We start from the raw sequence: 16200 nt of genomic DNA, 5'->3' as shown, positions 1-16200 counted from the left end.
GAATCATGGCACAAGATCAAATTTCACAACTTTACTATATAATAGGAGTTCTATACAAAATAAATAAATAATTACATAATAAGGAGACAACGGTCCAGCAACCCAAAGTTGACTGGGAGACGACGGCCTAGACCACTCACGAACTCATCACAGCATCCTCCATGTGCCTCATCCTGTGGTACCTGTTCTTGACCTATGGGGTGTGTGAGATAGCAAGAGTGAGCTCACATACGTTCATAGCTCAACAAGTTGTGGGGAATAATGTGCATGAACTCGCCAAAGGTGGGAGCTCACGTGAAGTGTAAGGCTTACCAAAGAGGATGTTTAGAGCTGAGCATTGCTTTTAAAGTTGGTCAAAATTTTATTAGCAGTTACTAAGTATAAGTAAATACCAACCTAATTAAATAGTAGAACAGAAGTAACAACATCACCTGCGATGCAATGCATATGAAAAATTGAATTTAGTTCCATAAGTTAATCATGTGAGGGTCCGAGCTGCTCATGACCGTGAGCACGGCTAGTATACCAATTTTACACTCTACAGAGGTTGCACATCTTTACCCACAAGTCATGTTACCCATCTGCCACGGGGTTGTACGGGCCCCATACACCTCTACCAAGGAAGCGAGGCAGGGTAACACTACGAGGCCTTTACAAAGTTCCACTAGCTTTAGAAAACCCGCTACAGTTTATAGGAAGCTCCAATGCAGGGATCCCTTGCCTGACTGCCATCGCAGCAAAATCAACCAAGGACCTCCCCACACTGACCACTCCCCTACTGCCCTTGCCCCTTTCGGGTAAGGTAGTCTTCCACTAGCTTTCCTAATTAATTAGCCAAGGGCGTCCCATTAAACCCTTGTGGTAGCACTGTTTTCCGGGGTGGTCGCTCCATGTTCCAATTAACATAATGATCTTATCATGAACAGTAAATAACAACTGATAACAAAAGTATAATCATGAATAATGTGTATCTCAATGCCCAAAACCACATATAGCACTAGCAAGTACTACCCAAAAAGTTCATTGGTAAACAAGGCATAAAGATAGACAAACTAGGGTAACCTATTAGGTCCCATCAAAATTAATCTATGCAGATCATTATGATTAATTAGAACATGAGTGGGTAAAAGAAGTGATCAAGGGCACAACTTGCCTGAGACTTGAGGTTCCAGGTACCAGGATGATCTTCAGATAACTCGTAACCTCGCACTAGTCGTAGCAATACAAACAAATAGTGTATAGACAAAATTAACATCACACCAAACATAAGAATAAACTGTGCAATAATAATCTACGCGCTTCTACAAGATCGTGGGTTCGAGAATCGCTAAATTCGGAGCTACGGTTAAGAAGTTATGGTTTTCCGAAGATCCACGTGGTTAAGTATATAATAGACTAAGTGCAATATCTTAACCTATATCTCATGACAAAACAAAGTTACCAGATGATAATAAATTTTATTGTGAGACTAATTCAACTAGAATGGATCAAAACGGAGTTACGGATATTGAGTTATGAATTTCTGAAATTATTTAGCACCTAGAATAGATTAATTCAATTGAACAATTTTAATTCAAGTTTCATGGCTAAACAATGTTACTGGTTGGTAGACAATATTAATACAAAATGAATGCCACTGGAATGGACGAAAAAGGATTTAATATGAATTTTCTATGAATTTATTGAGTTTTTGGGTTTATTTATGTACTAAAAGTATTTACTATATTATTTTTACTATTTTCTTGGTTCACTGGACCGGGCGTCAAAAGCAGAGAAATGCAGGGGTTAACTCGCAAAATTTCTCAAGACCCATATTCACCCCGCGTGGACGACAGGTTAATTTGGAATAAACCGAGGGGCTCATAAGTAAGAATGCCATGCAAAGGGGTATGGGACGATTACAGTCACGCGATAGGTAATCTGTGGTCCAGATTAGATCTCTTTTATCCAAACAGGTATGCAGCCCGGGCCGTTAGATCTTGATTCAACGCTTAGAATTTTATACGGTTCCAGACCATCCTTGCCCACCCACTAGCAGATCTGCGGTCACGATCTATCCCAGCCGAACCGGTATGGGGCTTCTAATCGCAGCCATCCATCATAGATCTGATGGTTGCAAGCTTATCCCCTACCCCAGGTGGTTTGACCACGGCGGCGCGTTGGAGCTACGGCGGTGCGCCCGCCGGAGTTGGTCAAAACTGCGACAGATGGCCACACCACCCAACCTGACTAGTGCAAAACAACATGGAGGCGATCGCGAGACAGAAGGTGGGCTTACTTCCAAGGATCGTGGCATTCGGAGTCCTGCCCACGGTGTGGCGTGGAACACCGGCCCCTCCCCAAGTCCGACGAGAAATTGGGTCAAGAACGGTGGTCTTCCCTGCCAGCCAACGTCACGATGAGCACTCACGCACCCTGGCGGCCCTCCTCGAGCACACCGCGGACTTCAAACGGCGATGGAGGCCAAGGACAGCTGCGGCGGAGGTCGGGTTCACGCTGCTCTCTCTGCTTCGTTTGCCTCCCTGCATGAGCTGGTGTTTGCGGCGCCCTGCACTTATATAGCCCAGAGCTCCACGATCGCACGAGGCCGAGTCCGCGGTTCACGGCAGCGGGTGAGCATTCAGTTGGGCAAGCGAGATCGACGCAGGCGATTTCGGGATCTCCGGCGCAGTTCGTTGCGATCTGGTGATACGTGCTGTTGATCTGATGTGAGCGGAGGGGCTAAGCATGGGGACCCGTGGGTCAGCGGCTGAAATGGATCGGCCAAGTGCGTGGGCGCGCCAATCCCGCGAGATCCGCGCAGATTTTGATTCACGGACGAGTTCGGTATAGGGTAGAAGATGGAACCGACGAGATGGCCCCACGCGTCAATGACTGAGAAAATGAGAACGACGAGCTGATGGGCCTGGCCCATCCGGCCAAGGAAAGGGGAAAGGATAGGGTCATGTTGGTGCAGGTGAGTTTCCCCTTTTTTCTAATTTTTATTTATGTTTTCTTTTCTATTTTAATCCCCACATTCCAAATTCAAAACAAAGTGCTCACTCAAAATTCCAGCATAAGTGCAAGTATATTTTTTTGAATGTGTAATCAAATAAAAAGCTAACTATAATTTCAATACTTTTAGTTTAGGAGAAAACCTAAAAATCTCCACCATAACTTATCTCTTGATTCAAGTGTGTTAATTTTAAAGTTATAATAAATATGTTGAAGGTGTTTCTTTTACTTATTGTTCCATAGTTTCAACTTGAACTTTAGTTTCAAGATTTGGATTTAAGTGTTAAACTACCAAGCTTTTGACATTACTATTTATTTACTTTAGGGGACTATCCTTAGTAAAGGGTTCTATGACTTTCTCACTCCCATCTTTTTGGAGAAACACATATGAATCTTAAAATAGAATCTTGGGTGTTACAAATCCTACCCCCCTTAACAGAAATCTCGTCCTCGAGATTTGTTAGAAAAGGGATATAGAAATCCAAAAGTTTGGTTGTAGTTTAGCTTCGAGTTTTCCCAAGTGGTTTTAAGCACATATGTTTTCTATTTTCCTTAAGTCCTTAAGTAAGGGATGGGTTAGGAAATCCTGGGTGTATTATGCTTAACTATTAGGCAGAAGTAGAGAAGGCTGGGGTAAGAAGGATTAGGGCAAGGAGTTTCCATTCCGGATGGTGGACCTTGATTCATCTGGTGATCCAACTTGGCTCTTTGAAGACTTGAGTTGGTGCTTATCCTTCTTTGATGAAGTTGGTCATCTTCAGTCTTTAATCTTGGAGTTGCCATCTACGCTAAGGACATATGACTAAGAACATATAGTTTAGCCGAGGTACATGGGGTAGGTAGGTTTACACATAGTTTTACTTTGCTTTTAGGATAGATGGACTAGGCAACCTATGATGTAGGTTAGGTTTTTTTGGGTATGGTCGAGTCAGCCGAGTTGATCTAAGTCACCAATTTAGGCTTAAGTGGGTTAGGAGTATGGCCTAATTCTTTGTACCAGCATTAAGTAACTCACACTAAATTGGATATAACTAGATTAGACTAGTTTAAGTTATCTAGATCTAACAGGGTAGGATAGCATATTATTAGGATATAATAGAATCTTTTGAGGTCAGTTAGATCTATTAGAATAATATAAAATCTTTTCAGGATAAGATGAGTTTCTTTTAAGATGAGATGGATCTATTAAGATAAGGGAGAATCTTTTAAGAAAAGATGAATTGGTTCGAATGAGACCTTTTAGGATAAGATAAATCTCTTAAGCTAGATATGTTCCAATGGGATAATCTAGGTTGTCTAGTTATTTTATAAATATATTTTTTATACCTATGTGTATATGCAGATGCAATTGTGGATATTACTCCACAACCCATCACACTCAATCAAAGATCCAAATCAGACAAATATCATAAGAACAAGCATTCATGCATATAAAAAAATAATAGTTTTGTTTTTGTTCCTAAGGGTAGGTCTCCTATTCCTAAAAGTCACTTTAAGGACTGTTGTGGACTTGTTCTCAACTACTATGAATCAAGAACAAGGCAACACAAAATATTAAATGTTAAAGTCCTTCGTCCTTCGAAGCATTATTTCTCTTAGGATATAACGATCTTCGGACGAAGGACATGAAGGACGTACCTTCATCATCACAGTTATAAGATAATGAAAGATGAAACATATGAAACATAAAAGGTTATATGAATAGACATATATTGTTATTCACATGTTATCATTATATAAACTTGAATATTAAATATAATATTTAATTACATTTATACCTTCGACTTGACAGAAGGCAAAAACCCAAGTGTGGCACGCGGGCAATTACAGGATAGCGTGAACAGTATAGGGGTACTGTTCATCTATTTATAGGCACAGGACGCAGCCTGTGGGGAATTACATTCACTCCCTTTACAAAGGTCTACAATCATAATACAAATTATCATGGGCCGATTGGTCATTTCATCTTTAAGTCGGTGCCTTTGGAAATGTACTCCGAAGCCTTCTGATTGGTAGCTTCGGCTTTATGTCAATCTTCCGAAGGTGTTTCTTCTTATGGGACCTTCGGCGATGAAGCAGACCCCCAACAGTAGCCCCTTCACGGTACTGGATCGTTTTTCGTGACGAGCTCGATCCGTGAAAAACTCTCCCAGGCTTCGGAATGCCGAAGGTCCGAGAAACACCTTCCCTGAGCTTGTTGCCGAGAAACGATTAAAATATTCCCAGCATCGGGTGGTCCACCGTTCAGTGTATACGAGCGATCTGGCGATTCACCTTCCAGGCACCGAGTGGTCCACCGTTCAGCGGGTGCGGGTGACTGTTCAACGGGTGCGGGCAGCTTGACGATTCACCTTCCCACCTGCAGCATTATATAAACAGACGGGTAGGTGTGGAGTTACCACAACATTTATTGCTATTGCATCATTGTGCTGCCAAAAAATTTGACCACAGCCGAAGCTTGCTCATTGCATTCTGAACCGAAGGATCGTTTTGCTCTAGCTTCGTAACAAGAGGGAGCTTTGGCAAAGATAAAAATTTTCAACTTTGTCAAAACGCAAAAAATTCAGCATCAAATGGCCAGGGTACGCTCAACAGCTAGAGTTACTCGCGATGGAGAGGAAGCCGAAGCTGCTGAAACTGCTCCGATCTCTGAAGTTATGAGGCGGTCGGGATTGTTTGTGACTGAAGGCGCTACTGACGAAGAATCACCCGCTGCTGAAACGGAGCAGGCAGATATTGAAGAGGGTGATGCTAATGAAGGAGAGATTGATTATGACATCATTATGCCATCGAAACCCAGCCATCTGGATTTTGGGAAATCAACTATGTCTGAAGCTGATATGACTATGATGACGAAGCTAGGCTACTTCAGAGAAACCAAGAAGGGGTTGGTTCGCTTTGGCGGGGAAGAAACTATCCCGAAACCAGAAGATGATGAAGTTGTAGTTTTTAAGAGCTTCTTCAAAGCAGGGTTGAGATTTCCTTTGCACGGAATGATTGCAGAAATCTTGGAAAAATTCGGGATTTACCTTCAGCAGCTGATCCCTAACGCCATTGTTAGGCTCAACGTGTACATCTGGGCCCTCCGAAGTCAAGGGGTAGAGCCGCTGGCCGATGCATTCTGCCGAGTACATGAACTTCACTATCAGATGAAGGCTAGAGAGGACAGATTGCATGAGAACTTCGGCTGCTATAATTTTGCTTATTGGAAGGATATGAAGACACCGGTGGTCAGCTATCGTACAAAATGGCCGACCAGTTGGAAATCTGAATGGTTTTATGTTAAAATTGATGAAGAAAAGGAGAAGTTAGTTCAGAGCCCGATGAAGCTAATCTTCGGGCTGACTAGGCCTCAATGCAACATGACACCGGGGGATCCATGCCAAGATGCTGTTTATGAGTTTAGAATTGTGTCTGAACATATTGGAACTAGGGACCTAGTTCAGGAATACTTGGCCAACAGAGTATTCCCAACGCTGAGGAAGTGATGAAGCTTGAAGAAGAGAAGAAAGAGGGTGAACTCGTTCGGCTGCCTTATCACTTTAAATTCAAAAAACACTTCAAGGAACCCTGCCAAGAATGGTTGGACACGATCGAAGTTATGTATAACGAGATTTTAGGGAACTATACGAAAAAAGAAGATCAGTTGATGACTGCAGCCTTCGGCTCTTGATCGAAGCGAAGATTGAATCGGGTAATGGATGTTCTACATTTTGAATATCCTGATTATGAGCGGTTGAACAAGGGTGCCGAAGGGCAGAAAAGAAAAAGAGCTGTCAGTGTTGTTGGCAGACAGGCCGCTTGTCACACCCGGATTTCAGGGGCACCAAGACCCGGGCGCGAACATAATCACCAGGTGTGCTGGGACCAAGTCTCACACATATGATGAATCATGGCACATGATCGAATGTCACATCTTTACTATATAATAGGAGTTCTATACAAAATAAATAAGTAATTACATTATAAGGAGACAACGGTCCAGCAACCCAAAGTTGACTGGGAGACGACGGCCTAGACCACTCACGAACTCATCACAGCATCCTCCATGCGCCTCATCCTGTGGTACCTGTTCTTGACCTGTGGGGGGGTGTGAGACAGCAAGAGTGAGCTCACATACGTTCATCGCTCAACAAGTTGTGGGGAATAATGTGAATGAACTCGCCAAAGGTGGGAGCTCACGTGAAGTGTAAGGCTTACCAAAGAGGATAGTTAGAGCTGAGCATTGCTTTTAAAGTTGGTCAAAATTTTATTAGCAGTTACTAAGTATAAGTAAATACCAACCCAATTAAGTAGTAGAACAGAAGTAACAACATCACCTGTGATGCAATGCATATGACAAATTGAATTTAGTTCCATAAATTAATCATGTGAGGGTCCGAGCTGCTCATGACCGTGAGCACGACTAGTATACCAGTTTTACACTCTGCAGAGGTTGTGCATCTTTACCCACAAGTCATGTTACCCATCTGCCAAGTGATCGCGACTTCCCATACACCTCTACTGAGGAGGCGAGGCAGGGTAACACTACGAGGCCTTTACAAAGTTCCACTAGCTTCAGAAAACCCGCTACAGTTTATAGGAAACTCCAATGCAGGGATCCCCCGCATGATCGCCATCGCAGCAAAATCATCCCAAGGACCTCCCTACACTGACCACTCCCCTACTGCCCTTGCCCCTTTCGGGTAAGGTAGTCCTCCACTAGCTTTCCTAATTAATCAGCCAAGGGCGTCCATAAACCCATGTGGTAGCACTATTTTCCCAGGTGGTCGCTCCATGTTCCAATTAACATAATGATCTTATCATGAACAGTAAATAACAACGGATAACAAAAGTATAGTCATGAATAATGTATCTTCATACCCAAAACCACATAAAGCACTAGCAAGTACTACCCAAAAAGTTCAGTGGTAAACAAGGTATAAAGATAATCTGTCACACCCGGGTTTTAGGGGTCCAAAGCCCGGGCGCGAACATAATCACCAGGTGTGCTGGGACCAAGTCTCACACATATGATGAATCATGGCACAGGATCGAATGTCACATCTTTACTATATAATAGAAGTTCTATACAAAATAAATAAATAATTACATTATAAGGAGACAACGGTCCAGCAACCCAAAGTTGACTGGGAGACAACGGCCTAGATCTCTCACGAACACATCACGGCATCCTCCAAGCGCCTCATCCTGCGGTACCTGTTCTTGACCTGTGTGGGGGGTGTGAGACAGCAAGAGTGAGCTCACATACGTTCATAGCTCAACAAGTTGTGGGGAATAATGTGTATGAACTCGCCAAAGATGGGAGCTCATGTGAAGTGTAAGGCTTACCAAAGAAGATGGTTGAAGCTGAGCATTGCTTTTAAAGTTGGTCAAAATTTTATTAGCAGTTACTAAGTATAAGTAAATACCAACCCAATTAAATAGTAGAACAAAAGTAACAACCTCACCTGCGATGCAATGCATATGACAAATTGAATTTAGTTCCATATATTAATCATGTGAGTGTCCGAGCCGCTCATGACCGTGAGCACGGCTAGTATACTAGTTTTACACTCTGCAGAGGTTGCGCATCTTTACCCACAAGCCGTGTTACCCATCTGCCAAGGGGTCATGAATCCCATACACCTCTACCAAGGAAGCGAGGCAGGGTAACACTACGAGGCCTTTACAAAGTTCCACTAGCTTCAGAAATCCCGCTACAGTTTATAGGAAGCTCCAATGCAGGGTTCTTGCCTGACCGCCATCGCAGCAAAATCAACCCAAGGACCTCCCTACACTGACCACTCCCCTACTGCCCTTGCCCCTTTCGGGTAAGGAAGACCTCCACTAGCTTTCCTAGTTAATCAGCCAAGGGCGTCCCATTAAACCCTTGTGGTAGCACTGTTTTCCCGGGTGGTTCTCCATGTTCCAATTAACATAATGATCTTATCATGAACAATAATAGTAAATAGATAATAAAAGTGTGATCATGAATAATGTATCTTCATACCCAAAACCACATAAAGCACTAGCAAGTACTACCCAAAAAGTTCAGCGGTAAACAAGGTATAAAGGTAATCAAACTAGGGTAACCTATTGGGTCCCATCAAAATTAACCTATGCAGATCATTATGATTAATTAGAACATGAGTGGGTAAAAAGAAGTGATCAAGGGCACAACTTGCCTGGCACTTGAGATTCCAGTTACCAGGGTGATTCTTCGGATCCTCGTGACCTCACGCAAGTCGTAGCAATACAAACAAACATGGTATAGACAAAATTAACATCACACCAAACATAAGAATAAACTACATAATAATGATCTACGCGTTGCTACGAGATCATGGGTTCGAGAATCGCTAAATTCGGAGTTACGATTATAAAGATACGATTTTCTAAAGATCTACGTAATTAAATATTAAACTATATTATAAATTGGTTAATCTACAACATATGAGAAAATATCCTCAAAATAATTAATTCTACTTTAATCAAGATTATAACTTGTTTAGAAATTATATTACAGTCAAACTACATTTATAGACATGTCGACTTGACTAGATTGATTAATCAACTAACACAAGTTAAATAAATATCTAGTTTTATGTGGACTAATAAAAAATAATATTTTTAAGGTGTAAAATTTTTTATCATGAAGTTAATGCAATTTGAACGGATTGAAACAGACTTAAAATAAATTAGTTATGATTTTCTAAAGTTTTTAAGCGGTAGATACAAAACAAATCAAGCACATAAATTTAACCTTATATTTCATACTAAACTAAGGTTACCAGAGGATGAACAATATTATTATGAATTTACTACAATTAGAATGGATCAATTTGGAGTTACGGATTGCGAGTTATGAATTTCTGAAATCCTTGTGTTTGGTACAAACATAATTGCGTGATAAATTTTAATATAGTTTTCATGCTAGAACAGTGCTACTCATTGATAGAAAATATTATTACCAAATTATAGAAACTGGAATGGATTAAAAATGAGCTAGTATAAATTTTCTATGAATTATACAAGTTCCTACAGTTATTTTTACATTAAAATGATTTTATAAATGAATTTCTCTGATTTATTCGTGGTCTGGACTGCGCTCACAATTTTCCAGAAGCCTAGGGTCTATTTCGCATAAAACAGGACCTATCTGTATTGGTTTTCAAATGGTATAGGACGACGGGTCGATTTTACTAAAACAATGGGGCTCTTATGTAAAACTCCGCGTCGAAGAGGTATCGCTCAATCTAGGCCATGCGATCTGAGATGGACGCACGAGATTAGATCTAGCCCTTACCGAACCGGTATGCATAGGGGTTCGTTGGATCGACAACCTACGGTTCAGATTTAAAACGACCGCGATCCATCCTAGTTCGCACGATCACGGATCTATGGCCCAGATTTGATCGCGCGAAGAGGTATTCACGTCCTAATCAGGATCGTCCGTGGTCAGATCAACGGCCCCGGGTTCATCTTCTACCTACGACGGTCGGTGTACTCTCTTTCCTCCCGGTGGTCGCCTAAGCGGAGGCATGCCCACCCAATGGCGGTGTGGCTCAGCGGAGATACGTCCAGGCACACAGGTGCGACACCAACCATAGGCTGGGTTCAAAATGATGTGCTGATTATAGGGAATAACTAGGAATAGCTCTTACCAGGAATGGTGCCGCGGTGAAGTTTGTCCCGGTGGTGTCTCTTTTCTCCTCGCCCTCTCTGAACTTTGGATTTCATGGTGGTGCTCTCGGTGTGGATTCCCGCGACCCTAGACAGCTCGACTTATGGATTCGAGGGGAACTGTGGCGTCCTTAAACAGGTGCTGAAAAAAATCGGCATGGACAAGATCCTGGTGCGGCGATCCCCAGCTCTCTCCCCTTCGGTGATGGTGCAAAGTAATGGTCCCAGCTCGATCTCGTGGTAGTAGAGGTGGAGGCGGTCTGGGTATTTATGCACTGGGCATATGCTCTGTGACGGAACCTCCCAAGTAATTAGGCCCACCTACAGTTGTCCTTGTCTAACAGACATCAGACACCCTGTAGATGTTCCTAAGTCACTTGACAAGTTCGGTATCTTTCCTTACCTTACCAGGAACGTCTCACCCGTCTTGCAGACATTACAGATCATCGGGGATATAGAAGTGCGGAAGCAATTACATAAACTTTCATTTATTTAGAAAGTAAGATCAAGTTACTTGTTACAGACCAGAGCTATAAACGAGTGCTGAGTAGTTACACATATCAAGGGAGGCACAGACTCCTCCCGATAGCTTTAAAACAAGAAGATCCTATATGGAGGACCAAGTCCTCCCGCATCTTCACTCCTGTTTTCCTTCATTTGGTACCACCTTGGAGCAAAAGCAACAAAAATATGTCGCTTCCTCACCTAAAAACAACAAAGGGATAAACCCTGAGTATGGAATTACTCAGCAAGTCTTACCCGACTAAGGAAAAGACTCTCAAGGGTATGCTGGATAAATAGGAGTCAAGGAGAGGCTTTAGCAAGAATCAACTTAGATACTTTTGCAGAAATAGCTTACTAAAGTGAGTCCTTACTTTCAATATTTTAACGCCAGATTAAATATTTAATAGACTCTGTTTGCATCTAGTCTAATTTCATCATCTCATCAATACAACATCATTTTTATCCATAGTGTTCACATCTTGACTTAGGTTGTAGGTCGGAGCTCAAGTCTCCACTCTCCGGGGATATAACGGCGATCCGAATCGATTTACTCAGCTGAGGATCTCTAACCACACGACATATGTTTCTCGTAAACCTTGATGTCTACTATTCCCACGGATCCTCCACTGCATGAACAGGTCCGCGCCACCCGAGAGTACACCACCCCTTTTAGGCGATCCGTTGCCAGGAGGGTACGTGCCACTCTCGCCATCTCTCCACGCCCAGTGCGCGATTGTCTTTTCATGAATGGAATAGCCGGGTTCAAGCTTACCCTGTCCCATTCTCAGGGCATGTGGCTAGATAAGATAGTCCTTGATCAACAGGCCTACATACGCATCCAATCCTTAATTGACCCGGGCGGAGCATCACCTGTTCCTAGCCCAAGTCTCGATTTAAGTACTTCCATCCTTAGGATTGTTTCTGTTCCTTAGGATGAAAAGAGCATCACAGGGAACTTTGCAGTAAGATCCCACCATTGCTCCAAATGAAAATATTCTTGCAGGTAGAAGTCATCCTCTCCCGGGTTAAATTGAGGACAACCTCTATCCACAAGATCTAAGCAAGGCTAAGCATTTTTGTAAATCATATTTTGATACTTCACAGAAGTATCTATAAAGGTATGGATATCAAGGAAAGCAATGCATCAAAGGGTTTCAAGCAATTCCTATGAACTTAATGCACATTTCACTAGACTTAAAGTGTGCGAAAAGTATTTAAAACACAAGGAAAGGGGCTGCATGCACCGGGGCTTGCCTTCATTAGTAGGTGAGTCAGGCTCGGACTCGCAGTTGTCGAAGTAGAGCCAAGTCTCTGCCTGAGATTCCAAAGGTGGTGGTGGCGTCTTCTCTTTAAGTCACTTCACTCTCTTCTTCGTTCTCTAGATATAACCATATAGGTATATATATAAGAATGAATTCCATGTAATGCTTATGAGAGTGCAAAGGTAATAAGGATTTATTAACTAAGTCTTGAGTACAACTTTCCTTCACGGGATTCCGGGAACTTAGGGTTTCCGGAGTCGGTAAAGGAGTTCATAGGGCAGGGGTAGGGTTTTTGGGTTCTAGTTATCAAACAATGTTCAAATCAAACCAAACTCTACCCAAGGCTTCTAAATATTGTGAAAAGCTCACATAAAAAGTGTGGGCAATTTTGGGATTATTATCTATTTTCTAAAAATCCAGAACCAGTAGTTTAGGCTATTTTAAATACTCTAAAATTCCCTATTTGATCTAAAAATCATGAGTTTATTTTTATTAAATACTACAGGAAATTAGGGTTCTAAGAAAATTGGTCTCATATTTTTAGGATTTTTCTTCAATTTATGACAGCTTTCCAAAGCCCGCTAGAAATAGAAAAAGAAAAACAATGAACAGACTCGGGCCGAAATCAGCCCAAGTCGGCCCAACAAGCGCAGAAACGCGCCAGCGCGCGCCCGCGCTGCAGGTTTTGCAGAAAAGGCCCTGACAAACAGAATAACTTAAAGCGGGGTCAGAGCACTATTTCGGTGAGTCCCTGACATATGCAGAAAGACCCTTCGCGTTCTAATCTTTTACCACACCTAGTCCCCGACTGCGCTCACGTCCAGCAGAGCTCCGGCGAGCACCTACGCCGGCCGATTAGGGCAACGGCTGGGGTTCCCGAGCGGCGGACATCAAATTGAACCAAGCCCGAGCATTTCCCCTCCATTAATTTCACCAAGGGGGCGTTGGATCAATCGGTTCATGGTGTCCGAGCGGATGGGCAAGGGGATGAACGTGTTCCGATCAAACAGAGATGAGGATGGCCAAATTGGGGCTGGGCAAAGCTTCACGGGTTCACCAGGTTCTACGGACACATGTTGGTTTGGGCAGAACAAGGCCCGAGGAGCGGGTCGACGGCGAGGGGGTCACGGCGGTGTTTTTCAGAGCAAGCACACGTTCCGGTGAAAGCTCTTGGCTTAAGTTCGATTGGTTGGCACTGGGAGCAATAGGGGGCTAATAGCAAGCAAGAACATGAAACAATTGGGCAAGTACTCACTCGAAGAAGGCTGGCCACGGAGATGTTCTTCGCGGCGGAGTTAAAACAGAGAGGAAACAGGCTCGGGGTTATTCCGGTGAGCCAGAGTCGGGCGCTTAGTGGCTGAGAGGTGGGATACGGTGAAGAAGCAACGCTCGCCCTCAATTTATAGCTAACCGGCCGCAATCGGATGAGCCTCACCGGCAGTAATCGCGCTGGCGAGCTCACCCGCATGGCAGAGCCACGGCGCAAGTCCGGTGGCCGCCGTTTAACCGGGTAGCGCCACCTCAACGCTTGAAGCCACGTCGCACCAGAACTTTACCGCAGCCGCCGACGACCATCCGCTACGGTGGCGTTCTTATCGTCGGCGAGGGGCTGACCATATCCATGGCGCGATATTTCTGAAGGCCGGTGAACAGTACTCGGTTTCAGTAAAATCAACGAGTCTGACAGAGCGATTTGGGGCCAGATTTTCTCCAGATTTTGCATGAGAAATTCATCAACCTTCTGTACCAAAGTTATAGCCCCATGTTCCAGCTACAATTTTGTTATGGGAACCATGCCCAAACTTGCACTGGATCATGTTTAAATCTGGGTTCAAAGATTGACCCACCCCACTGTCAGACCAAGTTTCAGTCATCAGTCAGCCTGACAGTCTGATTTTAAGTGGGATTATCTCCAAATATTCCTTAACAACTATGCTCACAACCTTAAGCAAAGTTGTTATCCTTTGTTTGGTCTGCAAGTTTGGTGTGGTAACCTAGGGCAAATTCTTATTAATTTGTAAGATACAAGGGCTCAAAGTTGAAGAAAACACACTGATTTCAGACTTAGACTCTATAGAGGTCAAGTGGTACTTTTTGCAAATAAACCCAAAACTTAGGGTTTAACTTGCAAATTCACAGATTTGTGAACCAAATGACTATATATGTTCAAACATAGTAGTTTTTACACTTTAGTCCAAAGGTTCACCACTTTTGTACATAAGCCCCTAGGGTTTGATTTTAGGGTTTTCCAGGGTTCCAATTAGGGTTTCTGGTATCCCAGAGGTATAGAAGTGATTCAACTTTATGATTGGGGTCATTTTATGACTTTTACCCTAAAGCTTTTAGGTTTTCTCAACTAGGTTAAGTTTTACCCCTTTAACCACTATTTAGGGTTAAAGCTCCCTATCCAGGGTCCTATTTGTAATACATTAAAACAATACAACTTGTTTGAAATTTTTGCCTAGTGAATGCACTCTAGGTGTGTCAAACATATGCAATGCCAATGCTTATGATGCCATGCTCAAGTTTTAGTTACAGTAACACCAGGGGTGTTACATCCTTCCCCCCATAAAAGAATCTCGTCCCGAGATTAAAATCCTAGGGTAGGTAATGGTAAAGGAAACACATCACATTTTTATTTCTTAAGTCTTGGTACAAGGCAGGGGTAATGTGGGGGTTACTTCTCTATTACACAGCTATACAGGCTTTACAATTTACATGAGGCTAAAAAGCCTGGGAAATTCTTATTCAAGAAGTCTTGAGTTTCCCATGTAGCCTCATCTTCAGAATGCTGGTTCCACTGTATCTTGTAGAACTTGAGAGTCTTTCTCCGGGTAACCCTGTCCTTTTGATCCAGAACTCGAATAGGATATTCCGAGTATGTTAAATCTGGTTCCAGGACAACATCAATCACTTCAATGGTTCGATCGGGAACCCGAAGACACTTCTTCAATTGTGACACGTGGGACACATTGTGCACAGCAGACAATGTTTCGGGTAGTTGGAGTCAGTATGCCACTGGTCCACATTGCTCAAGTACCAGGAATGGACCAATGTACCTGGGTGCAAGCTTCCCTTTAACCCCGAAACGCGATACACCCTTCATTGGTGAAACTTTCAAGTAGACATAATCGCCTACCAGAAAGCATAAGGGTTGTCGTCGTCAGTCTGCCTAACTCTTTTGTCGAGTTTGAGCTTTCTTCATATTATGAATAATTCTCTGAACCTTTTCTTCGACCTCTTTCACCATATCAGGTCTAAAGAAGTATCTTTCTCCAGGTTCAGACCAATTTAGCGGAGTACGACATCGTCGTCCATATAAAGCTTCGAAGGGTGCCATCTTGATATTTTCTTGATAGCTATTATTATATGAAAACTCTGCTAAGGGCAAACATTCATCCCCTTTTTGTGGGAATTCCAGAACACATGCCCGTAGCATATCTTCCAGTACTTGATTGACTCTCTCAGTCTGTCCGCTAGGCCGAACTGTCGAACAGCTTGGTATCCAGGGATTTATGAAGTTCTTCCCAAAATTTGGATACGAATTGCGATCCACGATCCGACACTATGGTCTTCGGAACACCATGCAGACTAAGAATACGAGCAATGTACAATTGGGCATAGACAGTAGCCGGGTGATCTGTCTTGACTGGCAGAAAATGAACAATTTTCGTAAGCCGATCAACAATAACCCAGATAGAGTCATACCCATTTGTAGTCCTGGGTAATCCCATGATAAAGTCCACACAATATCTTCCCCTTTCCATGTTGGGAT

This window comes from Zea mays, chromosome 10, assembly GCF_902167145.1.
Source record: "Zea mays cultivar B73 chromosome 10, Zm-B73-REFERENCE-NAM-5.0, whole genome shotgun sequence".
In the NCBI taxonomy this organism is placed as follows: Eukaryota; Viridiplantae; Streptophyta; class Magnoliopsida; order Poales; family Poaceae; genus Zea; species Zea mays.
This window is presented reverse-complemented; position numbering follows the sequence as displayed.